This window comes from Lygodium microphyllum, chromosome 5 (assembly GCF_053477565.2).
Source record: "Lygodium microphyllum isolate KBCC chromosome 5, Lygodium_microphyllum_v1.1.10, whole genome shotgun sequence".
Taxonomy (NCBI): Eukaryota; Viridiplantae; Streptophyta; class Polypodiopsida; order Schizaeales; family Lygodiaceae; genus Lygodium; species Lygodium microphyllum.
Genome location: NC_141139.1, coordinates 170,745,258 through 170,765,359, shown reverse-complemented (window position 1 = coordinate 170,765,359; position 20,102 = coordinate 170,745,258). Strand labels below are relative to the sequence as shown.

At 42.0% G+C, this 20,102-nt stretch overlaps 1 pseudogene; it reads right to left on the bottom strand.

Annotated features, from left to right (window-relative positions):
• Positions 1-1,617: 1,617 nt before the first annotated feature.
• LOC148036687 (histone H2A pseudogene) lies at positions 1,618-2,058 on the bottom strand (annotated as a pseudogene).
• Positions 2,059-20,102: the final 18,044 nt, after the last annotated feature.

Below are 20,102 nucleotides of genomic sequence, written 5' to 3'. Positions count from 1 at the left end.
GAAGACCTGAAGACTCTTGAAAAATGAGACAACGGAAGAAATGGAAAGCACACAAAAGTGAATGAATTTATTCAAAGGAGAGTCATAATATATATAGACAAGAGAGAAACATCATCGATGACTCCATGATTCTCTCCTCTAATTTCTCCATGATTCTCTCCTCTAATTTCTCCATGATTCTCTCCTAGATTCTAACCTACACACACATGGGCATACTGCCTTACATCATAGATTAGGTCACTCACACTCTTAAGCACACATCTAGTCCTATGTTCACCATGTGAACTGATGCTATCCCCCTTTACATTTAGTCTTCTTGAGTTTGATTTACCAACACCCCCTCTCAAACTCAAGATGTACAATAGTTTAGGCATGACGTGACTTGGTCATCCATGACCAACGCAGGGACGTGGTTTCTCAGTGGTGTGGAAGGTGTAGGAGACTTGGGTCAGAGGTTTAGCCATGACTTATAATGACTTTACCTTTGGAATTGGTATACAATATCAAGACGAGGTTATTGTGCTAGGGTTACATCTTTATTCAAAATAAACGGTCATCAAACGAAGTTGAAGGAGTTTTAGAGGCCCCCTTCTTCTTCACTTCCATGCTGAGATTCTTGTGTTCTTCCTCTTGATGCTCTTGTTCTTCTTCTTCATCATGCTCTTCTTTGTCGGTGATGCTCATGAGATAGGCTCTTTGTGCTTTCTTCCTCAAAAAACAGTCCCTCTCTTTGTGGCCTGGCTTGTGGCAAAAATCACAAATGATGGTGTCATTGTACTTGTATTTCCCTTTGCCAGAAAATCCCCTGTGGTAAAGTACTTCCTCTCTTGTAGATGATCTTGTAGTAGTAGGTGGAGATTCTTGCTTGAATTTATTTTTTTTCTCCTCCTCAAGAAAAGAAGCTTCTATTTCCACTAGCCGTGGATCTGGCATATTGGTGAGGGTTGTTACAACATTGTCATATTCAGGACTAGGAAGGGATTTAAGTAATACACCAATTGAGATATCTTCATCAATGCATAAATCAATACCAGCAAGTTGAGTTAGGAGAATTTTCATGTAATTCAAATGAGAAGCAAGTGAGGTTTGAGGCTTCATTTCAAGATGGAAAAAATCAACTAGAAGTCCAAACTTGGAACTCTTTGACTTGGATCCAAAGAGAGTATTCAGAACATCCCAGGTGTCCTTGGCATTGTTGCATTCATCCACATGATGGATATAGGTATCATCCAACTCTAGCTTCATTATGGCTTGTGCTTTGTCGTCGTGAACTTCCCATGTAGTGGCTTGAGCAGGATCTCGAGGCTTCTTCTCCTCTCCATTTGCAATATTCCATAAACTTTTCTTCATGAGGACCAACTTGATCCTAGTTTGCCATGTATGAAATGAAGTTCCAGAGAACTTGAAGCTTAAGTCATTATCTTTCAAAGGCATCTTGACAAAAAAAATAGTAATTAAATACTTTTCAAATACAATGATGCCTGAAGAGAGGGTCCTCTGCTAAACTACACTAGTAGGGAGTGTGGAGGAAGTCGGCCATATCTACAACTCTAGAACTTACAGTTTTGGTCTTCAAGGGGTTTCGTATACTGAAACACCTATGGGTTGGTTGGGTTGCTAAAGCACAGCAGCGAGGGAGTAAGACGGAGTGGATGTGGATTGGGTTGCTGAAGCACAGTAGTGAGGGAGTAAGACGGAGTGGATGTTGGGCAACACGCCGCCATTGGCGATGGTAACGTGGCCTAGAAATTTACTGAACTCCTCGTCGTTGCGGACGGTGAGCTGGATGTGGTGGGACACGATGCGCGTCTTCTTGTTGTCGCCGGAGGCATTACCGGCGAGCTCCAGAACCTGAGATGCTAGATACTCTAGCACCGTCGCAAGATACATCGGGGCACCCGCCCCTACCCTCTCCGCGTACTTGCCAGACTTGAGAAACCGAGCGATCCTTCCCACTGGGAATCGCAACCCTGCCTTTGCGCTTTGTGAGACAGCCTTCTTGCCTGATGCCTTACCTCTCTTTGTCGGCGATATCTGTAAGCTCTGCAGCAATAACATGGTGATGATGATGAGACATCATGAAGCAGACACAGTAATCACAGTGCAAGCAGGGATAGAGAGAAGATGATGAATATGGTTGGTAACATAGGACATGAAGATGCGCCTTCAACTCTATATCCCTTATGCTTGGAGCTCTGATACTATCTTGAAAAATGAGACAACGGAAGAAATGGAAGGCATGCAAAAGTGAATGAATTTATTCAAAGAGAGAGTCATAATATATATAGACAAGAGAGAAACATCATTGATGACTCCATGATTCTCTCCTCTGATTTCTCCATGATTCTCTCCTAGATTCTAACCTACACACACATGGGCATACTGCCTTACATCATAGATTAGGTCACTCACACTCTTAAGCACACATCTAGTCCTATGTTCACCATGTGAACTAATGCTATCCCCTTTACATTTAGTCTTCTTGAGTTTGATTTACCAACAAAGACTGACCTACCAAGGTTGAAAAGAGAAGAGGGCTGCCTGCCGTTTCTCACCATTGCTCACACAGGGTATGCATTGTTTCATTTGGTCTTGATCTTGCTCAAGAGTTGTCCTTGGCTTGTTTGGAGTCTCTCAAAGGCTCTATTGAACATCTTGGAGAAGGCATTGAACATCATTTGTGAAGAAGCTTGTTGCTGTGAACTCCCTAGGATGCTAGCGTGTTGCACCATTTTTCTGCAGGGTCATTCATGATTGAAACTCATGATGATAAGCACTAATCAAGTCATTAGATGCTTGATAATAACTTGGGAAGGGAATTGAAGTCCCTGATACACAAATGCATAATGTAAGCTCAATTATGAGCCGTGACACACATGTACAGATCTGAAATTGTGACAGGTCTGCTAGAATTTGTGACAGGGTAGCATATAGTTGACATTGAAGAGCATTTGAAGCTCTGTAACATGCTTGAAAGGACTTGATACAGCATACATATGCTTAGGAAGACATATGTATTAAATGTAATGCTTGGAAGGTGCATTTTCTTGCTGAAATTACTCAAATCTGTGAGCTTCTAACAGGCTGAAAACTGTCATGGTTATGTGGGCAGCATGTACTACTTACCCCTGAAGGGAACTAGCTGACTTTGGTTAGCTCCAGGTACCTTATGACTTGCATATGTCTGTCAAATGCTTTGAGCATTGAGAAGGGAGTTGAATGCAAATTTTTGGAGCTAAAGCAAGATGCTTTGACAGGGTTCTTGAATGTCATGAACAGTAAATAACCAATAAATGCCTTCATTGCTACTGACTCTTGGAGACAGATCATTCTTGGATGAGGTCAAGATCATGTATTGAGTTCTATGCATGGTAGCATAAGGTTATGGCATTTTGCAAAGTCTTTGGGACTGAAATACCTTGACAGTGACTGTTTTTTTTTGTGGCTAAAATATACAGCAGGTATATCTTGTTTTGTACTTGCAACACATGTCATACTCTATGTCAGAGTGACTTGACTTGGAACTCATATGCAGAGATAGATCTTTGAACTGCTGCAAGTGTTATGGGACATGTATGACATGTATATTCAATGTTCTTGACCTTGAAATTACTATTGGTTACTCATAGATTACAGTTTTCAGACTGCATGTATTTTCCCTGGCAGTGAGGTTGCAGGAGTTTAAACTGAAGCAACTACATAGCATATGTATTGACTGTTATACCTACGGGTTAGACCACTTGTTTGTGGACTGTTTTGAGCTGTCATTGGGCTGAAATACCCTATATTTTTACAGCAATTAATTGCAAAAAATTGTCATAAACAATTGAGGATTTCCAAATCCCAATTCTTATTGGCTTCTAACGTAGCCATCTTCTCATGCATTATTACATCCCAATGAGCATGAATAACTATATCCTCAAAACAAGTGGGCTCAACATCCTCAACCACCTTTACTATATAAGCATATAATAGTGAGTTGCATAACCTTCAAAACCAATTTTTTTTAGTAGGGTATCTAACCCTACTAGACATGCATACCACTGGATCACTCAGTGAAGGCCTTACATTACTATGTGCTCTCTGTACACCTGGTGTCTTGACTGAAGGAATACTAAGCTTATCATCCAAACTCTCTGAACCACTAGAATCCCCATCAAATCCCAAATGACTAGTAAATGCATTATTACCATCCAACACTTTCTTCTTTCCTTTGTCTTTACCTGTAATACTTGTAGATCTACCCGAAGATGTGGAGCTACTCCTTAGTCTCCCAAACCAAGGGCGTGAGACTGTGTGGGGTTTTCTTGTGAGTGTTAGAGGCCCAACTAGTGCCTATAGCCAATGTCGAGCCTGTTTTAGGTCCTGAGATAGACTGCTTGGCTAGATGGGTTTGAAAGTCTACACTTAGCACATCGTGATGGTCATTAGGATCCTCACATGGCCACTAACTTATCACTTATTATATTTAGTTTGTTGCACCTATCTACAACTACTAATCGACTGATATAGTTATAGTGCTAGTCAATTAGTATAGTCTGTTATGCACTATCTGATTTAGTAAGCCACTTTCCTTTATGTTATATCTTATCTATACTTTTTGTAAATTGTATAGTGTTAGGAAGAAGAAGAAAAAAACCAACATGAAAATTTTTTAGCCTCCATCTCTATTCTTGTGCATGTTCTTGAGTAAGCTTCCTCTTATGTGTATAGTGTGTGTTTGGTGAAGCAGCTCAAGCAAGTCCCCCTACCAAAGAATTCTTGACATGGTATCAGAGTTGTACCATGGAGAGAGGCTAGTTTTGAAGGCTAAAGTAAAGGAGAAGAAGCAAGGATTTGAGCAAGCAAGGAATGGGTAAAAAGCTCTCCCATTCTTCCACTCTCTCTTTTGGATAGTGCCTATTTGGAGAAGCTAAGGGGTGACAAAGTGAAAATCTTAGATTGTTGTGAGATTTAGTATGTAAGCAGAGCAATGTATATTCTATATATCGATCCTTTAGGCCTTCCCACTGTTTTTTGGGCATTTGAGGCCGTTTCGGGCCCCATTTTAGAGCCACAAGGTTGTAGACAACAGTTTAAGGATATACTATGATTTTACTTGTATCGACCAAAAGTGGATATGCAGGTTACAGTTGAGTGCTAACGTTGGGGATGAGATAGAAAACCCTACTATGTTTAGGAGGATAGTAGGGAGTCTAATTTACATGATTATCACAACGCTAGAGTTGAGCTATGTTGTTGGCCTTCTCAGTCAGTTTATGCAGATGCCTATAAAGCCTCATTTGGATGCAGTTAGATGCATATTGAGGTATGTGATGTCCACTTTACATTATGGAATTTTTTATGAGATAGGTAAGGATGTACAGGTGTTTGGATACACAAATGCAAATTGGGTTGGTAGCGATATTAGAGAGAAGATCTACTAGCGAATTTATGTTTTCCCTTGGTAGTGCAGCAGTTATATGGAGCAACAAAAAAGCAACCTACAATTGCTTTATTAAGTACAGAGGCTAAGTATAGAGGTGCTGCTATGGCAACATGTGAGGTGGTATGACTGCAAAAGTTATTGGGTGATTTGGATGTGCAAGAAGATGGTCTAGTTGTCATTCACTATGACAACATGAGTAGTATACAACTAGCTAGGAACCTTGTATTCCATGCTAGGACAAAACACATTGAGGTGCACTACCACTTTGTAAGAGAGAAGGGACTTGTTGCATGAGAGATTAACTTGGTATATGTCAGCACACAGGATCATATAGCTAACATTTTCACAAAGGCATTGGGTGCTGAGAAGCTTTGAAAGTTTTAAAGCTTACTTGGAGTTGCAGAGATAGAGTTGAGCTTGAGAGGGAGTGTTGAGATGGCAAGCTTAACACGTGCGGACATTGATGATGGACCGCCTGGCTAGATGGGTGCACACGTCTACTCTTAGCACATCAATGATCATTATGATCCTCATACGACCACTGACTTATCACTTATTATATTTAGTGTGTTGCACCTACCTACAGTTGGCATAATTATAGTGCTAATCGATTTATATAGTCAGTTATGCACTATTTGACTTAGTAAGCCACTTTCCTTTATGTTGTATCTTATCTATACTTTGTGTATATTGTATAGTGTGTGGAAGAAGAATAAAAAAATGGGTAAGAAAATGTTTTTGCCTCCATCTCTCTTCTTGTGTTCTTGAGTGAGCTTTCTCTTGTGTGTACAACAATGTGTGTTTGGCACAGCAGCTCAAGCAAGTCCCCCCACTATGCGATTCTTGACATCTAGTTGGTAAGGTTCCACTATTTCTATTGAGTTTCCATCGGGAGAATGGTTTGAGGCCACTATTATTGTGGTCGAACCATCATTTGAGGCACTACTATCTCTACAGCCACTATAACGTGTCCACCTATTCACTCGTAGGACACGTCTTAGCAGCCCATCGAGAAGAGAGTCCAGAAAGCGCCGCCCGGCACTCCCACAGAATGTAACAGGGTTTGCGATCTAGGTCCTCCCGAGTCTCCCACGTAGCGGAAGCATTCCGTGTTGAGATATTGAGCTCCACTCGTGATATGCCAGGGTGACCGTTGTGCATTTATGTCACCGACTTGTTAGTTGCAGATGCGGTTGGTACACCACCCATGAATAATAGCTAGATGACATCCATCCTTATCTACTCTAGTTCATGGCTCAGTTAGTATGCCACCTTAGTTAGTTGAGTTTGGTTTGAGACCCATATATAGGGTTCTTCTATTTCTTTGTACTAGAGTTCTTTTTGGCTTACACAACTAAGACGAGGAAAACTGTTTTCAGCCTCCACCTGTGTGTGTATTCCCCCATTATGCAAGCAAGAAAGCTACAAGTGAGACTCCTTCCTTCTCTCCCACAATCTTGACATGGTATCAGAGCCTTGTTCGTGGTAAGGAGCTCAAGAAAGCAAACCAAGTTCGCGGTGTTCTGGTAAGAGGACCAGTGTTGCTTTCATTTTTCTGTTTTGGGAGCAAGTCTCTGCAGGTAGCACAGTCGAAAAGTGCAAGAGTGCATTGTCTCAGATTGAGACGCCCTTCGCGGTGTAGCAAGAGGGCAGTATATGCTGCGGGGAAGGGCTTCAGCCCTTGGTTACTCTGTTTTTTTGATTTGAGGCCATTTCGGGGCCTGTTTTGGAGGCGGAAGTTTTCTGCACGCACTCAGGAAAAGGCCCTGTTTTATGATGTGCGACCACTGTTCTACAGGTCGGTGAAAAGTTACCCGTAGAAATTGCATCGTATGCCTGTGCGCAGAGACATTGGGAGTTACAGAATCATCCTTGTTGCCTGTTGATGCAAAATCGTCACTAGGAAGTGACTGTGTGGTCAAATACCACTTTCGTCACTTTTGTAGATTTACCCTTGTGAGGCTGAAGCTGTGTTTTTAACAGTGACCGAATTTTTTGCAGTGTTCTGTAATGGCATCTGATTCTCCTTCACAGATTGTCACTGAAAAGCTTGACAAGAACAACTTCCAAGCATGGAAGTTTAGAATGACGAATTTCCTTATGGGAAAAGGATATTGAAAATTTGTTGCAGAAAATGAAGAACAACCAGTTCTTCCTCATGTTCCCAATCAACAGCAAATGCAGGCATTTAAAGCATGATATGAGAGAGCCAGGAAAGTTATGTACTGGCTGTCTATCAGTATTTCAGACTCTATGATTGTGCATATTCAAGATGCAAGTACGCCGAAGGAGGCATGGGATACTTTGTCAAAAATGTATAGCACAAATACGCAAGCCAGGAAAATGCAGCTCAAGCAAGAGTTGCACAATGTGCAAAGAGAAAGTATGAGCATCAATGACTACCACATGAAGGTGAAGAAGATTGCAGATGCACTTGCTTCCATTGGGTCGCCAGTGAAAGATGATGATTTAGTTTCTGTGACCTTGAATGGTCTAGGAAAGGATTATGCACAGTTCCGAACATCCATTTCCATCCGTGAAAGATTTCCTGATTTTGAGGAGTTGATTGCTCTTCTAATTTCTGAGGAGCAGAGAAATGGTGGTGCATCTTCTTCAGGAGGAACTTCAAAAGAAGCTGTCTTCTACTCAAATGCTGGAAGAGGTAGAGGCAGAGGTAGAGGAGGCCGATCTGGAGGCCGTGGTAGAAATCAGAATATGCAGCAAACTCAAGAAAACCAGTCCTATGGAGGAGGACATGGTAACTCTAGAGGCAGGGGGAGCCAAAGAGGTCGTGGTGGATGGCAAAGAGGCCAAAATGCAAACAGCAATGTTGAATGCTACTACTGTGGTAAAATGGGTCATATGGCTAAAGACTGCTATAAAAAGCAGAATGACATCTTGAATGGAAAATTGCAACAAGGGAATTATGCATCTTCTATTAGACAGAGTGATGACAGAAATGAGCATTTGTTTATGGTGCAGCACATGACCAATTTTGTGACAAGTGTAGAAGAAAGCAACGATGTGTGGTATGTTGACTCAGGTGCATCAAACCACATGACAGGTCATGCAGAATGGATGCAGGATGCAAGGAAAATGGAAAAACCAAGATTTGTGGAGACTGGTGATGATACTGCACATCCTATTGTGCAGATTGAAAAATTTCGTTTGTCTATGCAGGATGGGAAAAAGAAATACCTGTCGGATGTATTTCATGTCTCGAATATCACCAAGAACCTGGTTTTTGTTGGTCAAATGGTTGAGCAGGGCTTGCAGGTCAGATTTAATTCTCATGGATGCTTTGTTGAGGATATGAAAAATAAAGGTCGCTTGATAGCAAAAGGAAAGAAGAAGGGCAGAATGTTTACGTTGGATGTAGACATGCCTGAATTGAGTGCAGCAATGTTTGCACATGGGACCGGTGTAGTTGCAGATATTGATATCTAGCATAAACGCATTGGTCATGTTAATGTACAGCGACTTAAAGTAATGCAAGCCCAAAATATTGTTGCAGGATTGCCTAAATTCAAGGTTGCAAAAATGCATAAGGTATGTGAAGCATGTCAGTTTGGAAACCAGGCAAGGAAACCATTTCCTAGACATGTTCAAGAGAGTAAGAAACCATTGGAATTAATCCACTCTGATGTGTGGAATACTAAAGGTGCATCTCTTGGAGGATGTCATTATTTTGTCACTTTTATTGATGACTATAGCAGAAAAATTTGGGTGTATTTTATGAAAAAGAAAAGTGAAGTTTTTGGGCATTTCAAAACTCTTAAAGCTATGGTTGAAAAAGAAACAGGCCTGCAAATAAAATGCCTAAGGTGAGGGGGAGAGTACCTCTCAAATGAGTTTGCAAGGTTCTTGCAGGAGCATGGCATAAAGCAGCAATATTCATGTAGTCATACCCCACAGAAAAATGAATTATAGAAAGAAAAAACAGGCATATTGGAGAGGTATCTCGTGCCATGCTCAATGAAAAAGATGTTGAGATGACAAGCTCAACACATGCGGACATTGATGATGGACCGCCTGGTTAGATGGGTCCACACGTCTACACTTAGCACGTCAGTGGCCATTATGACTCTCACATGGCCACTGACTCATTACTTATTATATTCAGGTTGTTACACCTATTTACAGCTGGCATAGTTATAGCGCCAGTCGACTAGTGTAGTCGGTTATGCATTGTTTGACTTAGTAGGCCACTTTCCTTTTATGTTGTATCTTATCTATACTTTGTGTACATTGTAAAGAGTGTGGAAGAAGAAGAAGAAATCAGCAAGAAAACGTTTTGGCCTCCATCTCTCTTCTTGTCTCTTGAGTGAGCTTCTCCTTGTGCATTCTGTGTGTGTTCGGCGCAGCATCTTGAGCAACCCCCTCCACCACGCGATTCTTGACAAAAGACGTGCCAGATTTTTACTGGGCTGAGGCAGTTGCTATAGTATTCTACATAATGAACAGGACTCCCACTGCAACAATACATGGCATGACTCCAAAGGAGAGGTATACTGGTAGGAAACCAGATATTTCTCATTTCAAAATTTTTGATTGTATTGCCTATGTTCATGTGCCAGATGAGTTGAGATCCAAGTTGGATCCAAAAGATGAGAAGTGCATCTTTATTGGTTACTCTCTGCAGAGCAGAAAGGGTATAGATGCTATAACCCTTCTACTCGTAAGTTTACAGTGAGCAGAGATGTTGTTTTTGATGAAATGAGTAGCTGGTATAAACCAGTAAATGTGATTGATAATGTAGATGCACAAAATGGTAATGCTGCACAGAATTCACAGCAGGAGTCACAAGATATTAGTGGATCTGGAGTGTCCTCTGGCAGTGGTTCACATTCTTCGCCGTGGACAAGCAGATTGAGATCAGGAGAATCTTCTCAAAGCAATGCAGATAGTGGTATGCAGGTATCACGAAAAGGAAAAGAGAAGGTAGATCAGCCCATGCTTGATGTGAATGCAGGTCACTCTTATGTGGATGGTGAATCCAGTGGCTCAGAACAGAGTATTGATGATGAGTTGGGTATTCCTTCTATTGTTACACCTAGAGTAAGGAAGACCAGGGATGTTTTGAGAGTACCTGGGAGTGAACCTACTTTGCGCAGGTCTACCAGAGCTAGGTATCCTGTGGATAGGCTGAAATATGATGGATTTACAGCCATTCACTATGCCTATATGGTCAAAGTGATACAGGAACCTGAACCCACTTCTTTTGAGCAAGCCATGGGAAAAGAAAAATGGAAGAAAGCCATGGATGAAGAAATGAATGCCTGGGAAGCAAATGCTACATGGGAATTGATACCTTTGCCTAAAGATAAGAATGCAATTGGTTGCAAGTGGGTTTATAAGGTGAAGCACAATGCAGACGGCTCTGTGAACAGATACAAGGCAAGATTAGTAGTCAAGGGGTATGCACAAACATATGGCATTGATTATGAAGAAACATTCAGTCCGGTTGCAAGGATGGCAATCGTAAGAGCAGTCATTGCTATGGCTGCATCAAAGGGATGGTCTTTACATCAGATGGATGTAAAGAATGCCTTCTTGCATGGTGATTTACAAGAAGAGGTCTATATGGAGCAGCCACCAGGCTATGTGCATGCTGTTCATCCTAAGTTTGTTTGCAGGTTGAAGAAAGCCTTGTATGGCTTGAAGCAAGCACCTACAGCATGGTCTGACAAGATAGGACAGTATCTTGTCACTATTGGCTTTCATATTTCCAAGGCAGATTTCTCACTTTATGTGAGAAAAACAGAGAAATGTATTATGCTGCTTGTCATTTATGTTGATGATTTGATTATCACAGGTGATAGTGATGAAGATATCCTTCATGTGAAAATGCTATTGAAGCAGAAGTTTGAGATGAAGGATTTGGGAGAGCTGTGTTATTTCTTGGGCATTGAGGTGATTAGATCACCAAGTGGGATATGGCTCTTGCAGAGGTAGTATGGATTGGACATGCTGTCCAAATATGGGATGACAGGTTGTAAGCCTATTTTAGTTCCTTTGGAGCAGAATGTGAAGTTGAGCGCAGATGCAGGTGAGCTTCTCGAAGACCCTACTATGTACAGGCGCATAGTAGAAAGTTTGATTTATATGACTATTATCAAGCCAGATTTGAGCTATGCTGTTGGATTGGTAAGTCAGTTTATGCAGGCTCCAAGAAAATCGCATTTGGATGCAGCTAGACGCATACTCAGGTATGTGAAGTCTACATTGCAGTATGGACTATTTTATCAGACTGGGATTCAGATACAGTTGCATGGATACACTGATGCTGATTGGGCTGGTAGTATTTCTGATAGACGATCTACCAGTGGATATGTGTTCTCTTTTGGAAGTGCTGCAGTCACTTGGAGCAGCAAGAAACAACCTACAATTTCCTTGTCGAGCATAGAGGCTGAGTACAGGGGTGCAGCAATGGCTGCATGTGAGGTAGCTTGGTTGCATAAGCTACTTTATGATATGCATCAGTCTACAGATGGGCCAGTTGTCATTTATTGTGACAACATGAGTAGTATACACTTGGCAAATAACCCAGTCCATCGTGCTAGAACAAAGCACATTGAGGTGCATTATCACTATGTGCGAGAGAGAGTTTTACTAGGTCTTATTGATCTAGTTTATGTCGGCACAGAGGATCAAGTAGCTGACATATTTATGAAGGCATTGGGCACAGAGAAGCTGCGCAAGTTCAGAGACCTGCTTGATGTGCAGGAATTGGGATTGAGCTCAAGGGGGAGTGTTGAGATATCGAGCTCCACTCGTGATATGCCAGGGTGACCGTTGTGCATTTATGTCACCGACTTGTTAGTTGCAGATGCGGTTGGTACACGGCCCATGAATAATAGCTAGATGACAGCTATCCTTATCTACTCTAGTTCGTGGCTCAGTTAGTATGCCACCTTAGTTAGTTGAGTTTGGATTGAGACCCATATATAGGGTTCTTCTATTTCTTTGTACTAGAGTTCTTTTTGGCTTACACAACTAAGAAGAGAAAAATTGTTTTCAGCCTCCACCTGTGTGCGTATTCCCGCATTGTGCAAGCAAGAAAGCTACAAGTGAGACTCCTTCCTTCTCTCCCACAATCTTGACATTTCGGCCGTTCCCACTTTGGATCGACCTGAATCAAGGTTTTCCTAATGGTTAACTTCCTCGGAGGTAACTAGCGTCGAGCCCCAGATGAACTATTTTACGAAGAAACATCAGGGTTGAAGCGGATTCATACTGCACTTGGTTCAAGGTGAGTGGGAAATGAGAGGGATGCGAAGCTCGACCTCTTTGCTCATAAGGCATAGTCCCATTGCGTTCCCCTAAAATAGCATAAATCGGGTTTCTAGCTTCCTAGATTCTAGGTCATCATTACCTTGCTGTCAATTCTGTTGAGAAAAGTTCCCAGCCAACCGGGACCACTCTTCCATAGGACACACTCATGGTCACATCCACCGCACTTTCCTCGGGGTTGCTTTAGTTATCTAATACCTACCACATTTAGTTTGACAAGCAAAAACAGCTTCCTTAATTAGCCATTTAATCACCGGTTCCTTCACGTAACTTAAGCATTGACATAGAAAAACAATGTCAAACAAGTTCCCTTTCAACAATTGATCTTATTTATTAGTCTTTGGAATACATCATATAATCCAGCCCGAAGGCTAATCCATATTTGCTCGAAGGCAATCCATAATCCGCCCGAAGGCTATTCCAGCAATCCTCAGGGATCGCTATTTTAAGTTTTCGCCCGTAGACTACTATGCAGGCCTCGAGATCCAATCTCGAGTCACGCCGGCCTTTTGTGCAGGACCCAGAGGCAAGGGATTTACGGCCAGAGTGCCCCCTGGCACCCAAGCGTCCTCCTGCTCCAAGTAGCACCCACGGAGAGACCTCTTGCGGCAGGTTCGGTCCACGTACGCGCCGTGGCTAACAACCCCCTTGGTTAGGGTTAGGCAGACAGTCGGGGGTAACTAATGCCGCCTCTCCCTCCAGGCCTTCAAACTAAAGCATTAGTTATTTTCCAGCATTAGATTCCTTGAGCAAAGAAGTATAAACAGTGCTCCTAACTGTACAAATACAATCAATCCAGTGGTCGTCTGTTTGGCCAACTGCTAAGGTGTGAATTCCTTCTCTCTGAATGCATCTAGCATTCGATCTGGGATCAATTGAGACTTGGCAAGATCCGCTAGGGTTTTGCTGTTTGTTTACCCTTTTATCTTTGGGTTAGGGTTTATACCCTGTTAACCCAAATTAACAAACACCTTAGGTTCCTTAGACTAAGACAATAAATCCTAGGCAACCTTGTCGCCCTAACTTGATCGGTCAATTTCTTGCTAGGCAATACATAATTTCCCTAACTTGGCAAATCAACCTAAGGAAGGGTAATGTAGCGGGATGAGCACTCATCCTTTTTGCAAGTTAGACTTGCACTTGGACTCGCCAACCTTGTTCCAGGGAGTGGCAATTCTACTTTGTGATTTAAACACAACATCCTGCGACGTTGCAACTTGTTGCATAGGTATTGCACTTGGCTTATGGGGTTATTTCTCCCCTCGCACAGTATTCCTTGGTCAAGGATACCTTGGTCAAGATGTAGGGTTTGGGAGTCTTCTTGACCTAGCCCAACCCTAACCCTACTAGGCCAACAATGTTTGGCCCTAAGGTTTCTAAACTCAATTGGAAGTCTAGTATTAGGTCAATAGATCCTTCGGGTAAAAACCCTAGATCGTTCTTGTATAGGTGTTCAGCTAGCCCTAACATTCTGTGAATGTGGGTAGGACCTTTGGGGTCGGAATTATCTAGTCGGTTTTTCGAGTGTAATACTAAGCAGAATTTTATCGCGACTTAACTCTACCTAGCGCATTGGGGTAATCATCGTTTGAGTTACATCATTGCAAGCAAATTTCCTAATCGATCTAATTGTCTTGCAACAAGAGGTGATCTTTCCTTAGAAGAGATGCAAATACTTTTCCTAAGGGATGTACATGAATAAATTCAAGATACAACATTCCATGCAAGTATGCCATTCATAAACTTTTCCTTTTATGCAACTACAAGGACCATTTCTTTTTCCTTGCCTAAATCATAATGATTGACAAGTTAAGGGCTAACTCGTATAAAACCTATGTTGGATTTCAGCAAGAACTATGCTCATAACCCTTTGCTTAATGCATTGAATTCAATCTTTAATATGAAATGCATCCTTTTCTAAATACAACTTCGTTAAAAGAATTTCATGCATGAACGAAATGCCATGAGTCCGACATTTTAATTTATCCCTCCTTTAGTACTTATCCCGACTAAATGCAAGCATCCTCACATGCAACAAGCGATTTTCATAGTTTCCTTTTCACGCATTGCTATTCTTTGGACAACATTCAATGGGCGTCTAAAATTATTCTCTATACGAATCACGTCCATGAATTTAAATCATAAGTGCAACATGCAACATAAGCTCTATCCTTCTTAGCCCGATATCCTCTTCTAATTTATGCATTATCATTCAGGAATATTGCAACTACCCTTGTTGACGGAAGTACGGGAAATTTCAATAAATCGACATGCACACCATGCAGCTAAATCTCGTAAACTCGGGTGAGCAATTAAAATTTCCAAATGTATATAACTTGACTACGTGAATTAAAGACATGCTTAAATGCAATCTTTTCATGCGAGAATCACTTTTTAAGAACATGGGCATTGAGGTTCGGGTTATAATCCACATGGGAACTCGGAGTGGAGGCTCCCGCATGTACGCCTCGCATCTTTAGCTTCGGAGCCATCTATGCAGTGTATTTTGTCGCAGCAACTCCCCCCCTTGATTTCTCGCGTGTCCCGAAGTGTCACAATCAGCGATCTCCTCTCTCACGCAGGACACGGTCCTTGGAGACTTGGCTTTAAAGTTCTCGGGGAAGGCACGGGGGAATGGGACTTTAGGAAGCTTAAAATTAGAAGCTTCTAAAGAAGCTTCTATGCTTCTATCTCTGACAGAGAACGTGGAAAAGAAATGTCATGATGAGGAGGATGAAGGAGAGGACGATGGCAATGATTATGATGATGGTGATGGTGAGGTGGAGGCAGCGTGGCAGCGGCGGCCTGGTGGTGGCGGCGGATGGTGGCGATGGCGGCAGCACGGCGCAGGGCAGCAGCTCCTCTGACTCTCTTCCCTCCCCCCTCAAGCCTAAGGGGGGTTCATATAGTGTGTAGGGGGGGGAGACAGCCCCACATGTGGCTAGTTTGCATGCTTCCTCCTCCCCCGTGCTCTCCTACTTCTCATCACTCGTCTCCCACTCCCTCTCCCCTGCCATGCATCGACTGAGGGGGGAGGGGATTATTAAAAAAATTTGTCAAAATTTTAATCATCATCCCCTTTTTTCCTCTAGAAGAGGTGTTCTTGTGTGGGCTTGTGGTCTTCAAGCCTGCCTCTTATGCACGTCACGGAGCTGGAATTTATCAATGCACGCGGGGTAAGAACTTAACCACCACATTTACCAATGCGGGGGATTATTTTAGTTTGCTCTTTGCACGGATTATGGGTCTTCAATATTTCGAGGTGGAAATACTACATTCTCTCCCCCTTAGAGGAATCGAGATGTCCTCATCTCGAGAAGAACTGGGGGTATTGTTGGTTGAGAGTATTTCCATCCATCCAAGTGGCATCCTCTTTGGGATAATCTTTCCAGTGGACAATGTATTCTCTCAAGGTTCTAGATCTCAAATGCCTCTCCCTAGCATCTAAGATCCTATTAGGCCATAGCTCAAGGATGCCTTGGCTAGGCATTACAACTTGTTGATCATCAAGCACATGGCTAGGGTTAGGTATATACTTTTTCAGTAGGCTCATATGGAATACATTATGAACTTTTAGGTTCTTAGGGAGTTGAAGTCTGTAAGCATTAGGCCCTAGGCACTTGAGAATCTTATAGGGTCCACAATACCTTGGACTTAGCTTTTTGCATTCACCCAAGGATAGGGAACTCTTCTTTGGACAAATGCGAATGAAGACCATATCTCCTTCAACGAAGGATCTGTCTTGACGTTTTAGGTCCGCGTAAGCTTTCTGCCTGTCCTTGGCAGCTTGGATGTCCTATCTTATTGACTTGATTTGGTCATCCATGTCTTCCAACATCTGCTTTGAGGCTTCAACCCTCAAGGTTGGATCAGAGAAGTTTAAAGGACTATGACAATCGTGCCCATATAGTGCTTGAAAGAGGGTCATGTGAATGCTTTGCTGGTAAGAAGCATTGTAGGCAAACTCAACTAGTGGCAAATATTGAATCCACTTTTTGGGTTCATGATAGCAGTGTGGCCTTAGCATATCCTCAATGACTTGGTTGAATCGTTCCGTTTGACCATCAGTTTGGGGATGGTAAACTGTACTGAAATAGAGTTGAGTTCCAATGGCCTCGAAGATAGCCCTCCAGAAATGTGATGTGAAGAGAGAGTCACGATCATTCTTCTAGGTAACCCATGTAGTTTGAATATTTCCTTGATGAACAACCTTGCGATGTCTGAGGCTTTATAATTTGTCTTAATAGAAATAAGATGTGCAACCTTGGTGAGCATGCCAATCACTACCATAATGGAGTTGTATCCTCCCTGAACTTGGGGTAGGCCAACAACAAAATCCATACTAATGAATTCCCATTTCATTTGAGGAATGTCAAGTGGTTGCAATTTCCCTGGCATTTTGACATGTTCGGCCTTAATACGTTGACAAGACAAACATTCAGTGACATATTTGAGAACGTCACCTTTAAGCCTCTCCTAATAATAGCTAGCTATTTCAGACTGCATTGAGGTTCTTGGCATAGCCGAGATGTCTCGAGAAAGGGGAGTCATGGGCTTTCCAAAGTATCTTCTTCTTGAGTGATTGGCTTGCTAGTATACATAATCTCATTCTATAGTAGAGAAGTCCACTATTGATAGAGAATTCTAGATACTTTTCCTATAGCTTCGGGTCTTGATCCCTGATGGGGATCTCCCTTAGCAATTTCTGATAAGTTGGATCATGGCATGCCTCTTCTATAGCTAGCTCAAGTATTGGGTTGTTTGGCAAGGATACCTTTGTGGCTAGAGATTTATGTTACAGGCTAATTTACTGCCTGCGATTTACTCCCTGAAAAACTACTCTACCTGACATTTCTGAATCCAACTGACTTACTTTCTAACTGCACTGACTTCATATAACTTTCATACACACATTCCATCATTACAGTACACCTTTACAGAACCATCTGACTTCATTTCAGCAATAAATAACATGAATACTGAAAACAGTTTACCACTTCAAGACAGGGAAACAATATCTGACTCTGAACTGTTCTTCATAACTTCAGTTTCTGCTTACAAACAGACGCGCAGACATGATCTACACCCGCATATGCGCTTTGACTTGAACAGTTACATTCGGGGATTGATAACTCCTCACATCCCTTACTTATGACTATTCATTCCAAAAACTTACACCCCTTCATATCTGACTTACCCTAAGGCTTAACTTGACTTCTAAACTCCTAATACATAACTCTAAGGTGTGGTGTCAACTCAGTCTTAACACTGGCACACCCCGTGGATACTATTTTCCCAAAATAGTGGACCTGAGCCCACAACATCCCTTGATCAGTTATCAACTAGAAAATGCTGATTCAAGTAGTCAGGAATATTTCCTTGTAAAGTGCAGTGGTTGTCAGTTTGGAGTAGGATCATCATCATGTCCTCCCCCTTCTTGCTTTGATCTAACATCCTCTGTTTCTGAAGCTGGTTGCTCTTCCTCATCAGTCCTAGCAGAGACTGTTGCTGCTATGCATCCCACTTGAACTCCTTCTTCTTCAATGGCAACATCCCTGACTGTGCCTAAAGGCACAATTGCCCAACATTGATTTATCACTCCCTCTGGCAAAGGTACTGAAGAGTCAAATGGATCAAGCAAATCAATTTCCTGACCATAGTCCATTATCATCTGATTAACACACTGCCATTCTCCATCATCTGCCTCATCCGCAATGTGATTGAAAATGGTTTTGTTCTTTGCCACAAACTTTAACAACAGCTTGAAATCTGACTCATGTGCAAACTGTTTTGACACCATTTCAGGCTGTGGTGTTATAAAGCCACTTTTCCTGTCAGCTTTTGCTTTCAAAGCAGCTACTTGTGAACTCAGTAGCTCGTTTTCCAACTCCTCAACCATCAGCTTGTTCTTCAGTATTGCAATATTACTCCTCATCTCTCTGTTTTCTGCAGCTAAGCTGGACTCTTCTTCTGTTTCATCCTTCAGTTGAATCATAGCATATGGCTTTTGTAAAATCACCTACATCCTCCTTTGAATCGACTGCCAAATCATTTCCCCTGTTTCTACAACTTCATCTGTTAACTCAGTAAGATCAGCCTTGGACAAAAAGACAGTATCCAGGTCCACTTCCTCTTGATCAACTGAATTTCTGAGTTTTTCCTCCACCTCCTGGAAAGCTTTAATCCTCTCAGTCAGAACTCCACATTGTACAGTCAAATCTGTATTTGTCTGAGCCAAAACTGAAATTTCAGCTGTAAAGCTGGCCTTCACCTCCTGCAAATATTCTCTGACTGTAGATGCTGTTACTTTAGCTTCAGCCAGTTCCTTATTCAAGTTCACAATTTGATCTTCACGAGATTTGACTTCAACTCTAAAAAGCTGCCTCAGATTTTCAACATCTCCCACCAACTTGTCATAATTTATGCATTTACTCCTTTCATCTTGATACATGGACACCAAGGCTGTATTTGAATCACGCAATGCCCCAATATTCCTTTGCAAACGTTTAGCAGTCCTCTGCTGTCTTTCAACAAATAGAGCAGTCTCCTGTAAATTCTTAATTACTTTAGCTACCCTGTTTTCATTCAAGTTGACTTCCTCACAATCAACATCACTTAAAACCAAATCAGTATATCCTGGCTCTTCAGTTTGCTTTGCCTGTTCTGTTTTTGGAATTTCAATAGGCTTTTCTGTCATCTTCTGCTTCCCTAACTTTATTGAGATCCTCTTTGTAGGCACTCCCTGTGTTTTACCCTGTCTACTTGAAGGTCTCTGAATGAGATTTCCTGTCAAGTCTTCATCTGCGATTTCAGTTTGGACAGTTTGCTTTGGCTTCATACTTTCCTCCTGTTCTTTTGAAGAGCTTGTTTGCCCACCTGTTTGTTCCTCAGGTGCTGTTTCTGTCTTTGCCTTCTTTTCAGGCGGTTCTCCATCATCTTTGACAGATACAGAACTCAGTCTCCTTCCTCCTTTTCCTAAAGATGTTTTCCCCCTGCTTCCAGCTGTACTCTGTGGTAAAGCCAATTTCTTGCCACTGAGTCTGGAATAATCAAAAATCATCCCCAGAAAAGCAGGAATCTTTGAAGCTCCCGACTGCTTTCTTTTATCAAGGCCATGCACTTCAATAACAAATCTGTTGAACATGATTTGTGACCAGTTGATAAGTATTCCCTCCTCTGCTGTAGTGAGTAGGCCAAAAGTGTCTTTACTCATATATTCTATTTTGACTAACATCAAAACTCTTTCCATGAACCACATCAACTGATTTCTCCTGTGTTGAGTTTTAGCCTTCTTGATAACAAAATATCCCCTAGAACCTCCTGCTGGGCCAAACTCACCTATCATTCTGTCATCAGTTGCCTTTTCCCATTCAGAAATCCC